Source organism: Anas acuta, chromosome 7, assembly GCF_963932015.1.
Source record: "Anas acuta chromosome 7, bAnaAcu1.1, whole genome shotgun sequence".
NCBI lineage: Eukaryota > Metazoa > Chordata > Aves > Anseriformes > Anatidae > Anas > Anas acuta.
The window spans coordinates 13,202,616-13,217,780 of record NC_088985.1 but is presented as its reverse complement, the minus strand read 5'-3'; the positions used below and the strand labels follow the sequence as shown (position 1 = coordinate 13,217,780).

The window sequence follows — 15,165 nt, the reverse complement described above, 5'->3', positions numbered from 1 at the left end:
CCCCTGCATTGTGGCCGAACAGTACAATCACCCAGCACAGAATTTGTTTATATGTCAGGCCTGTGGGGCATTTTTTTAAGGTTCCCAGATTAAGATTATGAAAGCTAAATGACCCATCATGCTGGGAAAGAGTTTGTTTTGTTTTGGGAACTTGTATGATTTCTCAGTGTGTAGGTCCAAATAGCTTTCTATGTGAAAACACGGGTTGGGAAAGCAGGTGGCTGGCAGAAGACCTGAGCTTGGCAGGCGCGCTGGGACTCCAGCTCCTGTGCCTGATGGTGTTTGCCACAATACCTCTGGTGTCACACGTCAGAGTGTGCGGGAACGGAGCATCAAGTGCACTCCACCCTGCACCCTGGCTGGGGGAAGGTGACCAGGGGGCACCCTAGACCTACTTTGTCCATTTTTCAGTTTCAGTGAACAATATTTCCTGCATATTTGTGCTTATTCTTCAGGGTAGTTATTCTTTAAATAAATAAGTAAATAGGATGCAGTAGCACAAATAAATACCTATAATAGTTTTTCCTGACTCTGAATCCATTGTGTCACTGTGAATGTTCTGGCTCATAGTGCAGTTGAAGCCAACGCTAAGACACACACGCTTACAGTAGTATTGTACAAAAAAGTGCTTGGTATAATGAGAAACATTTGGACTTCCATGACTAAATGAGTGCTGGCAGGCACCCAGAGTTTAATCCTCTGATCCATGGTGTCTCTTGATAAAGATGGGAGATTGTAATTGAATGTAGGGCAGGAAAATGTCAATTTATGGAGCCGTCCTTATTTGGGACACTTAATTTGGCTCTGCCTCTGAGGAATTTGTAGCACAACTCAAGTCAGTGAAAGAAGGACCACATGCTCGCTTCATTTAGAAGTTCTCATGGAATTGAATAGGAACCCTGTGTACAGAGAGCTCTCATGATTGTGAGACACTTCCCCTCCTCCTGAGGCGTCACACATTGCTTTATTTGCAGTTTCAACTGGGGCTAAACTATTAAATCAGTAGAAGAGATTGTTTCCAACTCTGGGTTTCAGTAACGATGCTTTACTGAAACCCTTGGTGCAGTAGAGCTGGAAATGCAGCCTTGTTACTCCTACTAAGCAGGAACCCTTTCAGAAAAAGCACGGGTCACTCAGTGCATTATTTCCAAAAGCAATAGCACAGGCTTTAGAGACAGAGCATGTCTGAGAAGTCTTGCAAATGTTTATAAACAGCATTTAAACATAACACTCCCACTGCAGTATGCTATGCCAACCATAAACAGCGTTTAACCATCAGACTCACACAACAACATTTTATGCTAGCCATGATCCACAGGCGGGGGCAGCTCAGAGGTGGCCACTTGGAACCATCTGGCAGCTACAGGTTGCTGCAGCCGAGCTAGCTGGCTGCAGAGGTGTCGAGGTGCGATGCTCTGCCCTCACAGATGCTCAGGAGGGCACCGAAGGTGCTCATCCTCAGTGTCCTCTGTGTGTATAGCTGGCCACCGGAGACAGAGGCTTTCTAAATCAGAAGCTTAAAATTTGGCTTCTCCAACTTGCTCAGTAAATCGGAAGCAGAACTAGGAAAAGAAGGCAGGAGACCTGACTCCAGAGGTAATTTCCTGTTATAATTGCTAGACTAAACTTCGGATTTATTTTAACTTTTCAGCTGTTGCAGCTCCCTCCTCATTCAGTGACTTGAGTTTGCTGGCAAAGCTACAACATTCTCTGTAGGTGTTTTGCTATTCTGTTTTATAGATGTTTACACTTTGCCCTAACAAATTATTTTCTTTTCCATATTTTCAGTTTCTCAAACTGTGCCCGACAGAGAATTTGGATTCTCAAACAAGCTCATTTTCTCTAGCAAAAAACATCATTAGGAAGCAGTGACAGCAGTGAAGGCAACTCTCCAACTCCCTCCACCCTTCAGGTCCAAACAAAACAGAAACTTGACAGTATTTGGTGGAAGGCACGACCTGAGTGATGCACTAATGGCCTGAGAGGTCCAGAGCAGGGTGTTTTTTTTTTTTTTTTAGGCTTCACCAGCAGCATGGCTGAATTGCATAGGCACTTCCAAGAAACAGCCTGCTCCTTCCTGCACAGAGCTGGGGCTGCCCACAGGGTGCATGAGCACAGGGGCGGTCTGTGAGAAGGCAGTGCCCTGTACTCGCCCAGCTGGAGGGCAGAAGCTGTTCTCATCAGTGGTTTTTCTTAACTAAGAGCCAAAGAAGAGCGTGGTGCATTCTTTGTCTTTCGGCATTAGCCTCCAGCCTCTGATTTTGGCAAAAGGTGGGACTTAGCCTGTGACTCTTTAATGGTGTTTAACAGTAAGCCTTTGATGTTTACGTCCTACAACTCCTTCACCGAGCGGTATCTTCTCTCACTTCTGTAGGTATGAATTTGTTTTGAACTAATCTGGCAAAGTTATGCCTGTGTTCACAATGGCAAAATATTTGATTGTTACCATGTTAATGTCTGTTGTCCTGTTACCTCTAGTCCTAGGTAGTCTTTGGCCTGGTTACCGCCCCTGGCTGTGAAAGCTTGGTGGATCCTCCACCAGGCTCTTACTGTGCTGGAAACAATATTCGAACTAGGTTACAAACCATAATGTGGGCAAGATTTTGACCTTGTCAACTCTTTAACTTGGGTATTTGAATTTTATTCTGCTCTTTAAATACATTTCTACTGCGATGTGACTGTTACTCTCATTTGCCTGTGCATGTGTGCATCAGACAATTCAAAGATCATTTAATGCAACCAGCACAGGTAGGCATCTGGAGACAATGAAATCCACAGAGCTATAAATCCACGCATATATTTTTCTGGAAGGACTGAAAACGAGGCACTCCTTAAAGCATGGCTGAGTGTCCACATGGGGAGACAGCAGGGGCTTTGCAGAAGGGAGAGCCTGCCTTCCCTGAGGTGCCTGGGCTGGGAGTGGTGGCCCTGGGCCCCTTCCCTCTCCGTGGAGTCTGGCTGGGGAGTGACCCCAGGAGCTCTGCCAAGGAGCCCTTAGTTTAAGAAAACAAACAAAACAACACACAACACCAGGAACGCCAGGAACAAGGCACATAATGAAGTCAGTCTTGGGCTGGTCTCCTTAGTGCTGAAGCTGAAGGGAACTCTGTCTGGCTTTGAATTCAGGAAGCATCACAGATGCTGCACAAGTCCTTGCCAGGCTCTCTATCCACGAGCAGCCAGACAAACGAAAGGACCTTGCCTTCAGATTTGTCAAATAGGTACGTTATTTCAATCTTCAAGGCAAAGGCTAGGACAAATGACACCATCTTCACAGTTTTACCTAGGGTGTACCTAAAAGTGCTGCCTGATTTTTGCCTTAATGAGATCCAACCTGTAGATACAGCCAGTATTTTTTTGCATGGCACAGCAATGAAAATGACATCAATATTCCGTCCTTCACTGACACCCAGCTGCCTCTATTTTTCATCGTCCTCCTTTCTTCAGCCAAAACCACAAATTGGCAATAATAAGATTTTAAAACTGTTTAAGTTGAGCTTTTCTGCTGGTAACTGGCCAGCCAAGCTCTCACACAACCTATCGGATTGTGCATCTCACGGAGGAATCTGCCAAAGCGCTTGGCAGCGATGGACATAATAAAGGACTCTTTACTTTCCCCAGACAGTTCTCTCAAAGTATCAGTTTGCACAGTCAGCAAAATCAAAACAAAACAACCCCCACACGTCCTGCTTAAAACTAGAATCGTTACAAACAACTTGCAGAGTTCCCTCAAAGTGAAATGCAGAGCAACAGTTTATTTAATACTATTCTTTCCTTCATCTTCCCCTGGGTTTGTGTTGTGCAGCTGAAAGATGTACGGCAGAGGAGGAGGATGAAGTCAGCATGACACTGGTGGGTGGGTCCCCTTCCTAGAAGAACTCTGTAAGGGTCTGCTTAGAAAGATGCTCCGTCAGAGCAGAAAAGCAAGAACAGGAAACGATAGCCTGATGCACTGACTGGATCCCAAGGGATCTGTAGGAAGGTCAGAGCTGTTTTTGAAATGTCAGCCCTCTGACACTCAATTGCAAGTCAGTACAGCTATGAGGCTGCATTAAAAAAATACACTTCCAGCATTCTTATTTTGCACTTCTCTGTGTACAGTTTTGAGAAACGTGATTGATAAATGATACTGCAACTGCTCAGTTGGAAAAGGAAAAATGAAGTATTATGACTGATTTGATGTATGGGATGTCCTGGCACTCCACTCCTGACTGCTACAGGTTGTAGAGAATTGGGAAAGTTACTTTAGTCCTCCAACCTTTCTCAGCTCTGTGAGCAGAATGATTGTTTGTGGAAGTTTTCAGCAAAAGTAATGCCAAAATGACACACACGATGAATCTATAGATTTGTCAACTGTTTTTTTCATTACTGACTTTGCATTAATTCAAACCTGAAAATCAACAATATCTGGATGGATGCAGACGTTGTGTGTTTAGGAAATGAATTCTAACACAGCTGCTCTGGTTTTGCATGCTGTTGTAGTCCACATTGCTGGTGTATGATGTTGCTGGTGTGTGGCACTGGAGATTTGAGGTTTTTAACTGAGTTGTAGCTACATCTTTAATTAATACATGCAATACAGGAAGAGCATCTAGGGGATACAGAAACCAAATTAATGCCTCGTTTCATCCTTCCTGTCCCTTGTATAATTTGTGCATTAGTGATATGATGAGAACTTGTTTTGGGTCAGTTAAAGGAAAGGGGGGACTCTTCATTACAGCATTACTATTAAAAGCTTCTATTTGATTAACTAAACAATAGGTACTATGGAGTTTCTAGGTATAATACGTACCAGACTGAGGAACTACATCATTACAAGACATGGCTAAAAAATAAAGAAAACTTGCTAATCCGTTTGTGGGACCTAACAGAGGAGGCTAGTGTGTACTTTTTCTGGGATTTTCTTAGGGGGTCTGACCTGTCACAAGGCCTAGGGCTACTTCAGTAGGGAGAGAGCTGTATTGCTCCTGTCATCATGGGAATCATCAGTTATGTACACCACCATCTTCATAGAAATCATTCTTCTCAGGCTGTGTGTATCTGTTTGCTGCTCCAGGGTTCACCACATATTGTGCTTTCGCTAGTAGTGTATTTTGGCACCTTGCATAGAAAACATTTTCACACTCGGCTACGTACAGAAGGTTGCTCGTACCCACATATCTCATTTCTTTATTTCATTTTCATACCTGTACCTCTATGGAGCATAGTTACTCTCCACTCCTTGGTCCTGGTGCTTTTAGAGTAATTTAGACTACCCAAATACCCCTTAGACCTTCTCTACAGGCTGTGTGACTCTGCCAGTTGAGAGAGACCCATTTAGCCATTTTGATCAGCCACTATGACAACCATCTCTGTTCATTTCTTTTGCTCTTTTAGGATGTAGTTCAATGCAATCAGTGTCTTTCTAGCAGGGCGGTGTTCAGAGTAAAAATGCAGTTCTCCAGGAACAGAGCCTTAAAAGATGAAAGTTTGTGTAGCGCACAGTCCAAAATGTCTTTATTTCACTTGAACAAATGTCCTACTTCTGCTGTTGCAAACCTTTGTATTTGCTAAGCCTTGCTCTTGCAGAAGCACCGAGAAGTATATCAGCTAAGCATTGTTCATGAACTTTTTACAGGTATATTCTGAGATGGCAGAAGACCAATTTTATGTTTGTCATTTTAGTTTGTATCTCTTGGTTGCTTTGAAAGATCAGTTGTCAACATACCATATGATAACTGCAATTTTGATCTTGTTCCCACAATGGTAAACCAAGGGTAAGATTTGGCAGTATTTGTTACTAATAACACGCACATGGTTTCTGATGATGATTAAAGCAATAGGCATGGTTGTCATGGACATGCTGATCAAAGTCTAGAAATCCAAGAAGCTGCTTTTGGCAAACATTATAACATTTAAATCAAGATCTGGTTTTGCAGATTTTTCAGAATCCTAGCCATACTTGTGGACAAAGGCTTTTCTTCTGTTGCAAAACGCCTAGCCGGACTCGTCATTAGAACCATCCTTGGGCCAAAGATGCATAATACTCTTTTCTGTGCTAAATCACTTATGCATGATGCTTGCAGAATTGCCAAAAATTAGTTACTATCTGATCTGTCAATGACTGAATACTGAATGCTCTGAGAAGTCGATAGTGTCCATTTCAGGTCACATAATCAGACTCTGCCTCCTCTCTCCTTCTGTGGGGTGGTGAGGTCGTTTTGAAATTCCCCACCTATTCCACCTTCCTTGCAGTGTTGTAAAATCACTTGGTACAGTGTATGGTGATGGAGCTTCTGTAGTGTATCTGAGCACTAATACACAAATAACGCAATACTTTCAGTCAAATCCTTTCATAGAAGAAACTTTGGGTGTATAGTTACTGCACATAAATATTATGTGTAGATGAGTCTTGTTAGTGGAGTCTTAATAGTGAAATTCCCATTGCATTCATAGTTCTAACAAACCTCTTTTTTTTGCCAAATGTTCACATGAATTTTCCATTTTAGAATCTGAAACAGTATGCTTACGTATTCATTTATATCATGTGTTATATAAAGAGGAACAGGAAATGAGTGTTCAATACATTTGGTAAAAATTCAGAGCTGCAGAGCTCTACAAACCCTACCCTAGTTTTCCATTGAGGGAAAACTGCAAATAATTGTCTCGGCTAACTGCACTTCAAGGACTTATTCTACCTGTGTGTGCTACTCGATGCTTGTTGAATGTCTGTGAAAGAGCTCCCAAACTATCCGTACTTGCAGACAATCACAATTTTAATATGTTTGTTCCCGTAGGACATGAAAACAGTGGAATTACTTGAGCATATAAATAGCTGCTTAATGAATCTTCTTTTGAAAGTATTGCATAACTCAGTCTAACCCAGAACTGAAAATTTTAAGAACAGGGTAAGAATGGCTCTTTTGCATATGAAGATAACAACATTTGGTTCACATTTTGACAGTTAATATGTATAACTAAGAAAACATGCTAAAAAATATATTAGGGAATTGTGCTGTGAAAACTGTTTTCAATGTATTAATGAAATAAGAAGTAAAAAAGGAGCCGGGGCTAGAAAATGGGGATGGGTAGTGCCTAAATGAACCTGGGTCTCTGCTGTACAATTTAAGTATTGTATGTCATACAGAAAATAGGGATTTGCATATCAAATTAAGCATGTGGAAGAGTTAAAATTACACTCGCCTGCTGGGATGCAGTGAGGCACTTCTTTTCGATGTTACAAGATCATATTCTTCCAAACAGCTTGAGATAAAAGGAAGTGGTTGAAATCTTTCTTTCCTCTTCTCTGATACAAAATTGGCCATGTTGAATTAATTATGAAGAAACTAGGAATGTATTCATTTTAATAGTTCCCTGATGTGTGGACTCTTTTGTCCCTCTTCATCTGTTGCTTGAAAACATAGAATAGCAATACTCTCCTCCCCTCTCCCTTCCTCCCCTTCTCCTCAGCAAGCACACTGTATTAAATATGCTGCTATTCTGTTCAATAGTTGGAATTGGAGTTTCGGAGCAGTGAGGGTCACACTCTTGCTATGAACAGGCTTTACCTCTTCCAAGCTGAGCTCAAGACCCATATTCATGTTGCTGTAGGACCTCTTTAATTGGTCCACCTTGGATGGCTTCAGATTTGTCCTAGGGCTAACATGGCACAGCTGAAGCACTGCTCTAGTGATGAGTTGACATGCTCATTGAGGACTCTCTTCTGTCCTTTAAAGAGCAGCGGGGTATATCTGGTACCCCCTTGCCTCTCCTCGCAGGTTATGGGGCCCTTCCAGAGACAAAGCAGGTAGGAAGACAGATGTCGCTGGAAGTAATTTTGTTTTTTGTGATGGGTACTTTTGAAGCCCTATTCAAAATGAGGAAGCCTTACATTTCATCACTGTTCTGAGATGTGTATATGCAAAGTCTCTGCCTGAAGAGATTTGGGCTGAATTATGATGTTGATATGCAGTTGAAGATCTCTGTTAGAGATCTTATCATCCTTCTGATGGTATCTCTCCTCATTAAGTGTCCAGCTAAAGAAAATGTGTGAGCAGACTTGGTTCAGGCTAGATTGGTGTGCTGCTACCTGGTCAAAGCAAATCCTCAAAAGAGGATCTGGACCGGGGTATTTTCCCCATGATGTGGTGACCATAGATCTTGCATTACTTTTTGTTTCATACTTCAGATGAGAATCTGAGGCCTGTTTTCACACCAAGCTGCACGCAGAATAATAGTGTTGTCCCTATTATCTGTACTGTTTGTGAGAGCTGCATAAGAACCTTAGTTGCAGACTTCACAACTCCCCAGTTTAGTTCCTTGGAAAACATATTTAGTACTTACTCTTCATGAAGTACTGTAGCTTTATCTTACAGTGGGTGCAGCTTGATGAAATTTTGGTGTGAATTTACACAAGGGAGCAGAGACAGGACCTGTGTTAAGAATTAAGAGGACTGTAGGTGCTGATGGGAGGTAGTTTCCTCTGCTGTTACAGTGGCTTTGTAAAATGTTGCTGGACTATCCACATATTTTGGTGCCTTTATCCTTTTGTAAATCTGGTACTGTTGTGGCTTTACTCTGTCGTATATCTGCTGGGCTGCATTTGCTGGAGGTACTTTGGGAGGGACTTCAATACCACAGCAATCTTAGGAGGTAACCTCAACTTGGAGAACTGCAACTCCTGCTGGTTCATGAGAAACAATTGGCTGACCTACAGGGATGTCAGGAGAGACAGCTACTTTTTTCCTCTGAGGCAAAATGGTTTGTAGGACTCAGATTACATTAGTTACAATACATTATGCAATTACAAGAAAGATTTTATTTCAGCTAGAAGTTTTGCCATCGTTCATATATCTAAAACCAACGTGAATTTATTTGCCTAGTTTCAAAATGAAATTGCATCATCTCAAAGCATTGCCTGCTGTACTTCTAAAACGTTTGTAGCCCACAGCAAGGTCAACCTGATAGGACATACTTTAATATCCTTAATTAAGAAATATTTTTTTAAACAAGAACATCAAGTTCCTGTTCAGTTTTCTGAACAGGCTCTATCCTGGACTCTGACAGTGGCTGAGGGACCAGTGCTCTGCTCACTCCAGGCTGCGCAGGGGTGGGTGTATGGCACCGTGGGAATACACGGGGTGGGGAGAAGAAGGAGAAGCAGAGAATATTTTAAGTCAGTGCATTTGCACAAGGGAATATAAAATGAGACCTGAATGGTTTTGCCACTCAGGAAGCTGCTTGTTTTGCTGTGGTTTGTACCTTCTGGACTGATACACTCTTGTCTTTTCTAGTTCCCTTCAGTTATGTATGAATCATAAAAATGATGCAGTTCTTTTAGACTGATTTAGAAATGCTTTTGCTCCTGTAAAGGTTTTAGTTCTTGAGAACAGCTCTTGGAAAGCAAAGGAGATATTTTTAAGATGTTAAGGACAAGTCTCAGTGGAAAAGGATGTTTCTAGAACTTTGCCTTCTTCCTTCCTACTGCTCTGAAGGGGACAGGCTCTTGTTAACTATCCACCAAATCCTGAAGGATGGGACCTGGTCCATAGCATATCCTGCACCCTACATAAGAATGGGTATAGCTGAAGTAAGAAAAAATCCAGCAGGGGAGTAGGAGCCATGAAGAAAAGAACATGTCCCTGTGGTTAAGGTACTGGCCTGGGCCCCCGCAAGCCTGGGTTTCATTTCTGGCTTGACTACAGCCTCTCTGTAAGTTTGCAGACGAGTTACTTGATCTCTGTGCTTCAGTGCTTCGTCTGTAGCATGGGCAGTACTAGCGTACTTTACGTGGTGCGGGTATGATTGTTTGTTACTACAAAGTAAGCAGTATGCAGAAATCTGAGTTATGCTGGTCTCACTGTGGGTTTTGAGCAAGGACTGCCACAGGCCTGTTACCAGTGAACCTGACCTCATGTCTTGAGCCAAGTTCTTTTTTTTTTTTTAAAGGCTCTGCTCAACAGATGTTTTCTTGTTCATATGTTTTATTTTCCCTACAACCAGCCTGGTTAACATAGTCAGAAATGGCATTTTCTACTAACTGCTGGTGACATCTCCACTGATGCGTCATTTAAAAAAGTAAACACACTACATGGCAGAAGGGGAGGCAAGTATACACATAGTTATTACGAGGATTTCTAGCTAGGAAATTTGTCACACAAAGGACAGATCTTGGGCACTTGTTAGAAACCTTTCCACTGCACCAAAACCAACAGGACGGCTGCCCGCACCCCACCTAACCTCCCCACCCAGAGCAGTGCAGCTGAGGCTCCCGGGACGTGAGCAGGCTGGGCTGGCTGTGGCCTGTCCTCTGCGATGAAATACCATAGCAGGAGTGTCATTGCTTCTAGCTGGAATGGGCCCTTTGCTTGAAATATTAAGAAACAGGGAAAGGAAATAAAGACCAGATGAGCAACCACCCTCCCTTTCTCCACCTCAGTCTCCTTCCCTCCACCTCCCCACCCCCTTGCTGTCATCCCCGAGATGACATGCAAAAACACCGATTGAGTCAGTCAGCCTGCTTCAAATTACAGCATGCTTTCTGAGCCTGGAAAAAGACGTGCTATGCATGCCCCAATGTGAAACATGACTTCAGCTGCTGATACCTAAACTGCATAAATGTTTATTATGCTTAATAAAGTGAGAGAGGCTTTTCTGGTTGCAGTGTCTATCCTCCAGAAATATTCTGCCAGATTACACAGGCATGATGCATAGAAGAAAATCTTAGAAACCCAACCCTCTGCCTGCAGTGGCCATGTGAAAGCCTCTGCACCTCACGAAAAGCTCTCCAGTCCCAGCTGTCTGAGGTAGTTGATGTGCATGACATCACTTGAGGGAGTCCCACTTGCTCATTTGCCTTGGACTCCTGTGCAGGTGCTTGGGAGAAACTCCCTGTTGGAGTTTTCTTCCGCTATAGTCTCTGTCTCTTATGACTGAGAAGGTTTTTATCGTCATAACTGAAGCGAATCAGAAAAGTTTCACTGTTTTAACCATCAGTTGGTTTGCAGTGGAAACTTACAGGCATATACACCTACACTTTAGATGGCCCAAAGAACAACATGCTTTGGTGTGAGGTCTGTAATGATACAGTACAAATCTGCACCTCTAATTTCTTCCACCCTTCCCTTCCTTCCTAGTCCATCCTGTTCCGGCAGTTGTATTTGTGTTCTACACTGTGATCCTTCACTGTTTTTTCCCTTATATGCAAAGCTAGCTTGAATCATCTAAAAACTTCACCTGTGTCCCACTACCAAACATCATCGGCGGCTGCCAAACATTATTAAGCATTCTGTGATGGTTCTGTTTGATGTTTATAGTGTTACAAGGGCTTGGAGCATTTTAGGAGAACTCTTATGAAAAGAAATTGGGGACAATCAGTTCCCTCTACAATGTTTTACTTGGTCAGATGCAGAAATATGACAAACCCTGAAAGAGAGGAAGGATGGATCATAATTAAGAGTGAGAATGCTGAACGTAGTTCCAACTGTGTTCCAAGACTGTTGAGATTCAAGTAATCACTGCTGTTAAAAATAATAATAATACAAAAAAAAATTCAAAGCGAAACTCTGTTTTGATCAGAATCTAGTCAGGATAGTGAAAGAAAATGGAAACTGATGGGATTTTCATGCCCATATCCTTTAATACAAGCACATTATGGTGATGTCTACTTTACTTTTTATTCACTAGCACTTGGCCTATTCCTTCTTTGAAAAGCAAAACTGTTCAACCTTTTGCAGCCTTGCATTTGTACAGTGGCCCCAGACAGCATTTCCTATATTTAAACATTTTATTGTCAGACACTCACACACAGCATTTCCTTATCACGGGTACCTAAAATCTCACTTCCTGAAAGTCACTGCTTTCCTGTCGGAGTACAGAGAAGTAGCTGTCACCGCAGGAGTCTCTTGCTGGCCTGCTCTGACATTGGCAGTACCCCAGACTTGCTGTTAGCAGCTGGCTACTGGGCAGCTGACCCAAAACAGGGCAGTAGCCTGAGGTCAGCTGGTACTTCAATATTTTTTGACATCCACTGACCCTAAGCAGCACCAGGAGATGGCTTGGGAGGTACATGGGCCTTAAAGAATAATTACACTTTCTCCTCAGAAGTGGCCTGAGAGCTGTGGTGTCAGTCTCTGCATGGCTGCTCTTTTGCTGTGCAAGTCACATGCATCAGAGGTAAAGCTGGTAAAAAGCAGCACAAGTCATTTCACTAGGCATGCACAGATGATTTCAGCTTCCATTGCTGTGCATTAGACAAGAATCAAGTAGTTATTGTTGTTATCGAACACTGGTGTCCAAAATGCACCTATCTGACATTCTTATGCCATCAGTGTAAGACACCTTATTTGAGAGCTTATCTCTTTGCCTGTACCTCTGTTTTAGAGTGGGTCTGCCCAGCTTTAGAACAAAAAATAACTGGTTAGTTATTATGGTTCACAGAAGAAAAAACAGTTGTCAGGGACACTTTTGTGTCCTTGTATCGCCCTTATTTAAAGGAGATGGCGCTGAAAAGAATGAGATTTGGAAACTTTGCCCCTGTATTTGTTGCACAGTCTTATTTAAAAACTACTTCTTGCCTGTGCGTAGTCCTGAGCCCAGTAGGGCTTCTCTGTATTTTTTTATTCTGACCAATTCAGAGTGCATTAGCGTGGGGAAGTACACTTCACTGGCACAGGCTCTGCTGCAGCTGGCCTGCTGCTAACGGTGCACTGAGTGACATCTTTGGAAGAGACTGGGTTTGGTGTGGCCCTGTTACTCCTGATCCATCTTCTCCGTCCCTTTAGATTCACTGCTGTGGTTCAGCAGTGCCTTTAGCTAATTAGATTAGCAGAAGTCAAAAGGAAAGGTAGCACTCTGATCAAAGCAAATGTCTTCACCATAGCAATTTGAGTCATCCTGAAATCATAACACGTTCTGAGAACATCCCAAGCGTAAAGGAGCGACTGTGGGCTGGAGTTCCTGCAAGTTCCAGGGTTTGACAATCCTAACCTTCACGGGCTTCTCATCCTTCACAATTCTGAACCAAACCTCAATAAAAACAAAGATTATTCAAGAAAAAAAAAACAACACATTAGGTATCTCTTTTACTAAAGAACATGATGCTCCAAAAAGCACGTGTGAGGGACAGCTGCAGTGTTCAGCTTCTGCACACGTTCTAGGAGCATTTTTTTCTAAGGTGCTAGTTCTAATTATAAATGTTCTCCACATTGCCCTGTTCAGAATATAATTCAACTTTTGTCCTAGCAGGCGGTTTTAATACCCACAGGCAAGTGAAGTGAAAAGCTCATTATCAAACAATAGAAAGGATGAATACATGTTCTAATAGAAACCGTATGAGAGCAGGGGATCCACCAAGGGGCTGTAGGGCACAGAAGGCAAGACAAGGCTTTGTGCTGTGATCAGTACTTTCTCGGAAACATGTCTGTGACCAAGGCCATCTTCAACTTTTCTAAAGTCTAAGGCAGTCTTCACAACACAGACAGTGAACAGGCCACTGCAAAATGTCTGTACTAGCTGCTGTCTCTCTCTATTGTTTGCTCAAGTCTAAAAAACTATTAACTTTTGAAAGGGTATTGTGCAAGAGGAATCTGGTGTGAAACGCTTGCCATAGTGTTGGCTTCAGAAGGCCATTGGAGAGGTGGGATGAAGAGGTGGGGAAGGGAAGCACGCAGTTGTTTATCCCTTCTGCTGCATTTTCCTCCTCATTTTACCCTGATGCTCTTTCCTTAGAGCGATGCAGTCTTTGGTGCCTGCTGCTTGTAGAGGTGCAGTAGGAGTGAGTTAGCCTTGATCTTGGAGGGGAAGAAAAATCCCAAAGCATTGAGAAACCTTATTAGGAGTGCTCGATTTGTTGTTCATAGTAAGATGAAAACTCTGTTACATGGGAATATTTCAGCAGTTAATGGCATAAGGAAAAAAAATCTGTATGGAATGACAGAAGAGCAGATGAATAGAAACAAGTGCATCACACCTGTCGTACTGTAAGGTTTCTGAGTCTAAGGATGTTTTCTTCCCTGGTCAAGGAGTGCCGTAAAGGCTGTGTTGTTTTGGTAAGCCACAGATTCGGGCTCTCGCATGGAGGCTGGCACAGCAGCGGGTGTTTTCTAGCCCCTTGATTTATTTATTTTTCCCAGTCCTTCCAAGGCCCGGTTAATTTTATCCACGCCGTGCCTTCCAGTGGGACGTTCCGTTCAGTGTGTGGCTAGCCATGAGAGGCCCATTATCCTCCGCAGACTCGACACAAACCCCCGATTTTGACAGGCAACAAAAGCGGAGGCCGCTGCCCCTTTCCGCTCCCTCGGGCCGAGCTGGGTGCCCAGCGCAGCTGCGCCTTTGTGCCCGAGGGCTCGGGAGGAAGCGGCGGGCCGACAGGTGTGCCAAGGAGAGGCCTCGGCCGGGCAGGCCGCCCGCGCCCGCACGCACGTCCCCGCGCACACGGCTCCTGTGTTCGGCTCCCTCCGCCGCCTTCAAGGGCCTCCTTGTCGCAGCGCGAGTCATCTCGTCACGCAGCCTCCCTTTCTGCGCTGTCTCCCGGCCAGCCCTGGCCAGAATAATCCCCTTTCTCAACCCTAATACCACAGCAGAAATGTCATCGTTACTCTGCAACGCTGGTATTTGTCAAGTTGATGGGAACAATGAGAGCATTCATTTCGCCAGGAGACAGGCGAAGGGCCTCAGGAAAAACCCTTCAAGGGGAAAGAAAAAGTTCTTCTGTCAAACTCTGAACTCCTCTGGAGCTGCCATTTGTCTTGAGGCTTGACTGGGTGGGAGACGGGGGCTGCCTTGCGCTGGCCGTGTCTTCAGCTGGGGTCATGGGGCAAGCTCAGGTTTTATTTTTTAGGACAGCTGATGAGCAACAAAGGGCCTCTCTTCCAAGAGAGCTGCATCTTTAGTAATCATAGAGCTCTGCTGTTCAGCTGTGATTGCTTGTGCTTTGTAAAATTAAACCTGTAAGAAATAAACTTTACCTTCATGCGAATTTATATGCACGTGCAGTTATTCTAATATGAGAGACCTGTATCTCCTGTCCAGCATCCAGCAATATAAGGCCCTTACTGGTAGCAAGGGACAACTTGAGCTCTATCTACAGTACTGGTAAGAGGTATCAAGATAAACTAAGGAAAGTCTGTTCTTCCTTGAACATCCTAGTAAGTGCTGCTGGATGCTGAGAAAGTAGAAATTCCACTG

At 43.5% G+C, this 15,165-nt stretch overlaps 1 protein-coding gene and 1 long non-coding RNA gene across 3 annotated transcripts in view; one reads left to right on the top strand and one right to left on the bottom strand.

Annotated features, from left to right (window-relative positions):
* ZCCHC24 (zinc finger CCHC-type containing 24) overlaps nucleotides 1–15,165 on the bottom strand; it is a 110,801-nt gene that overhangs the window by 17,186 nt on the left and 78,450 nt on the right. The gene's annotated exons all lie outside the window — the stretch shown is intronic.
* LOC137859450 (uncharacterized) overlaps nucleotides 1–15,165 on the top strand; it is a 95,289-nt gene that overhangs the window by 20,228 nt on the left and 59,896 nt on the right. The window lies entirely within an intron of this gene.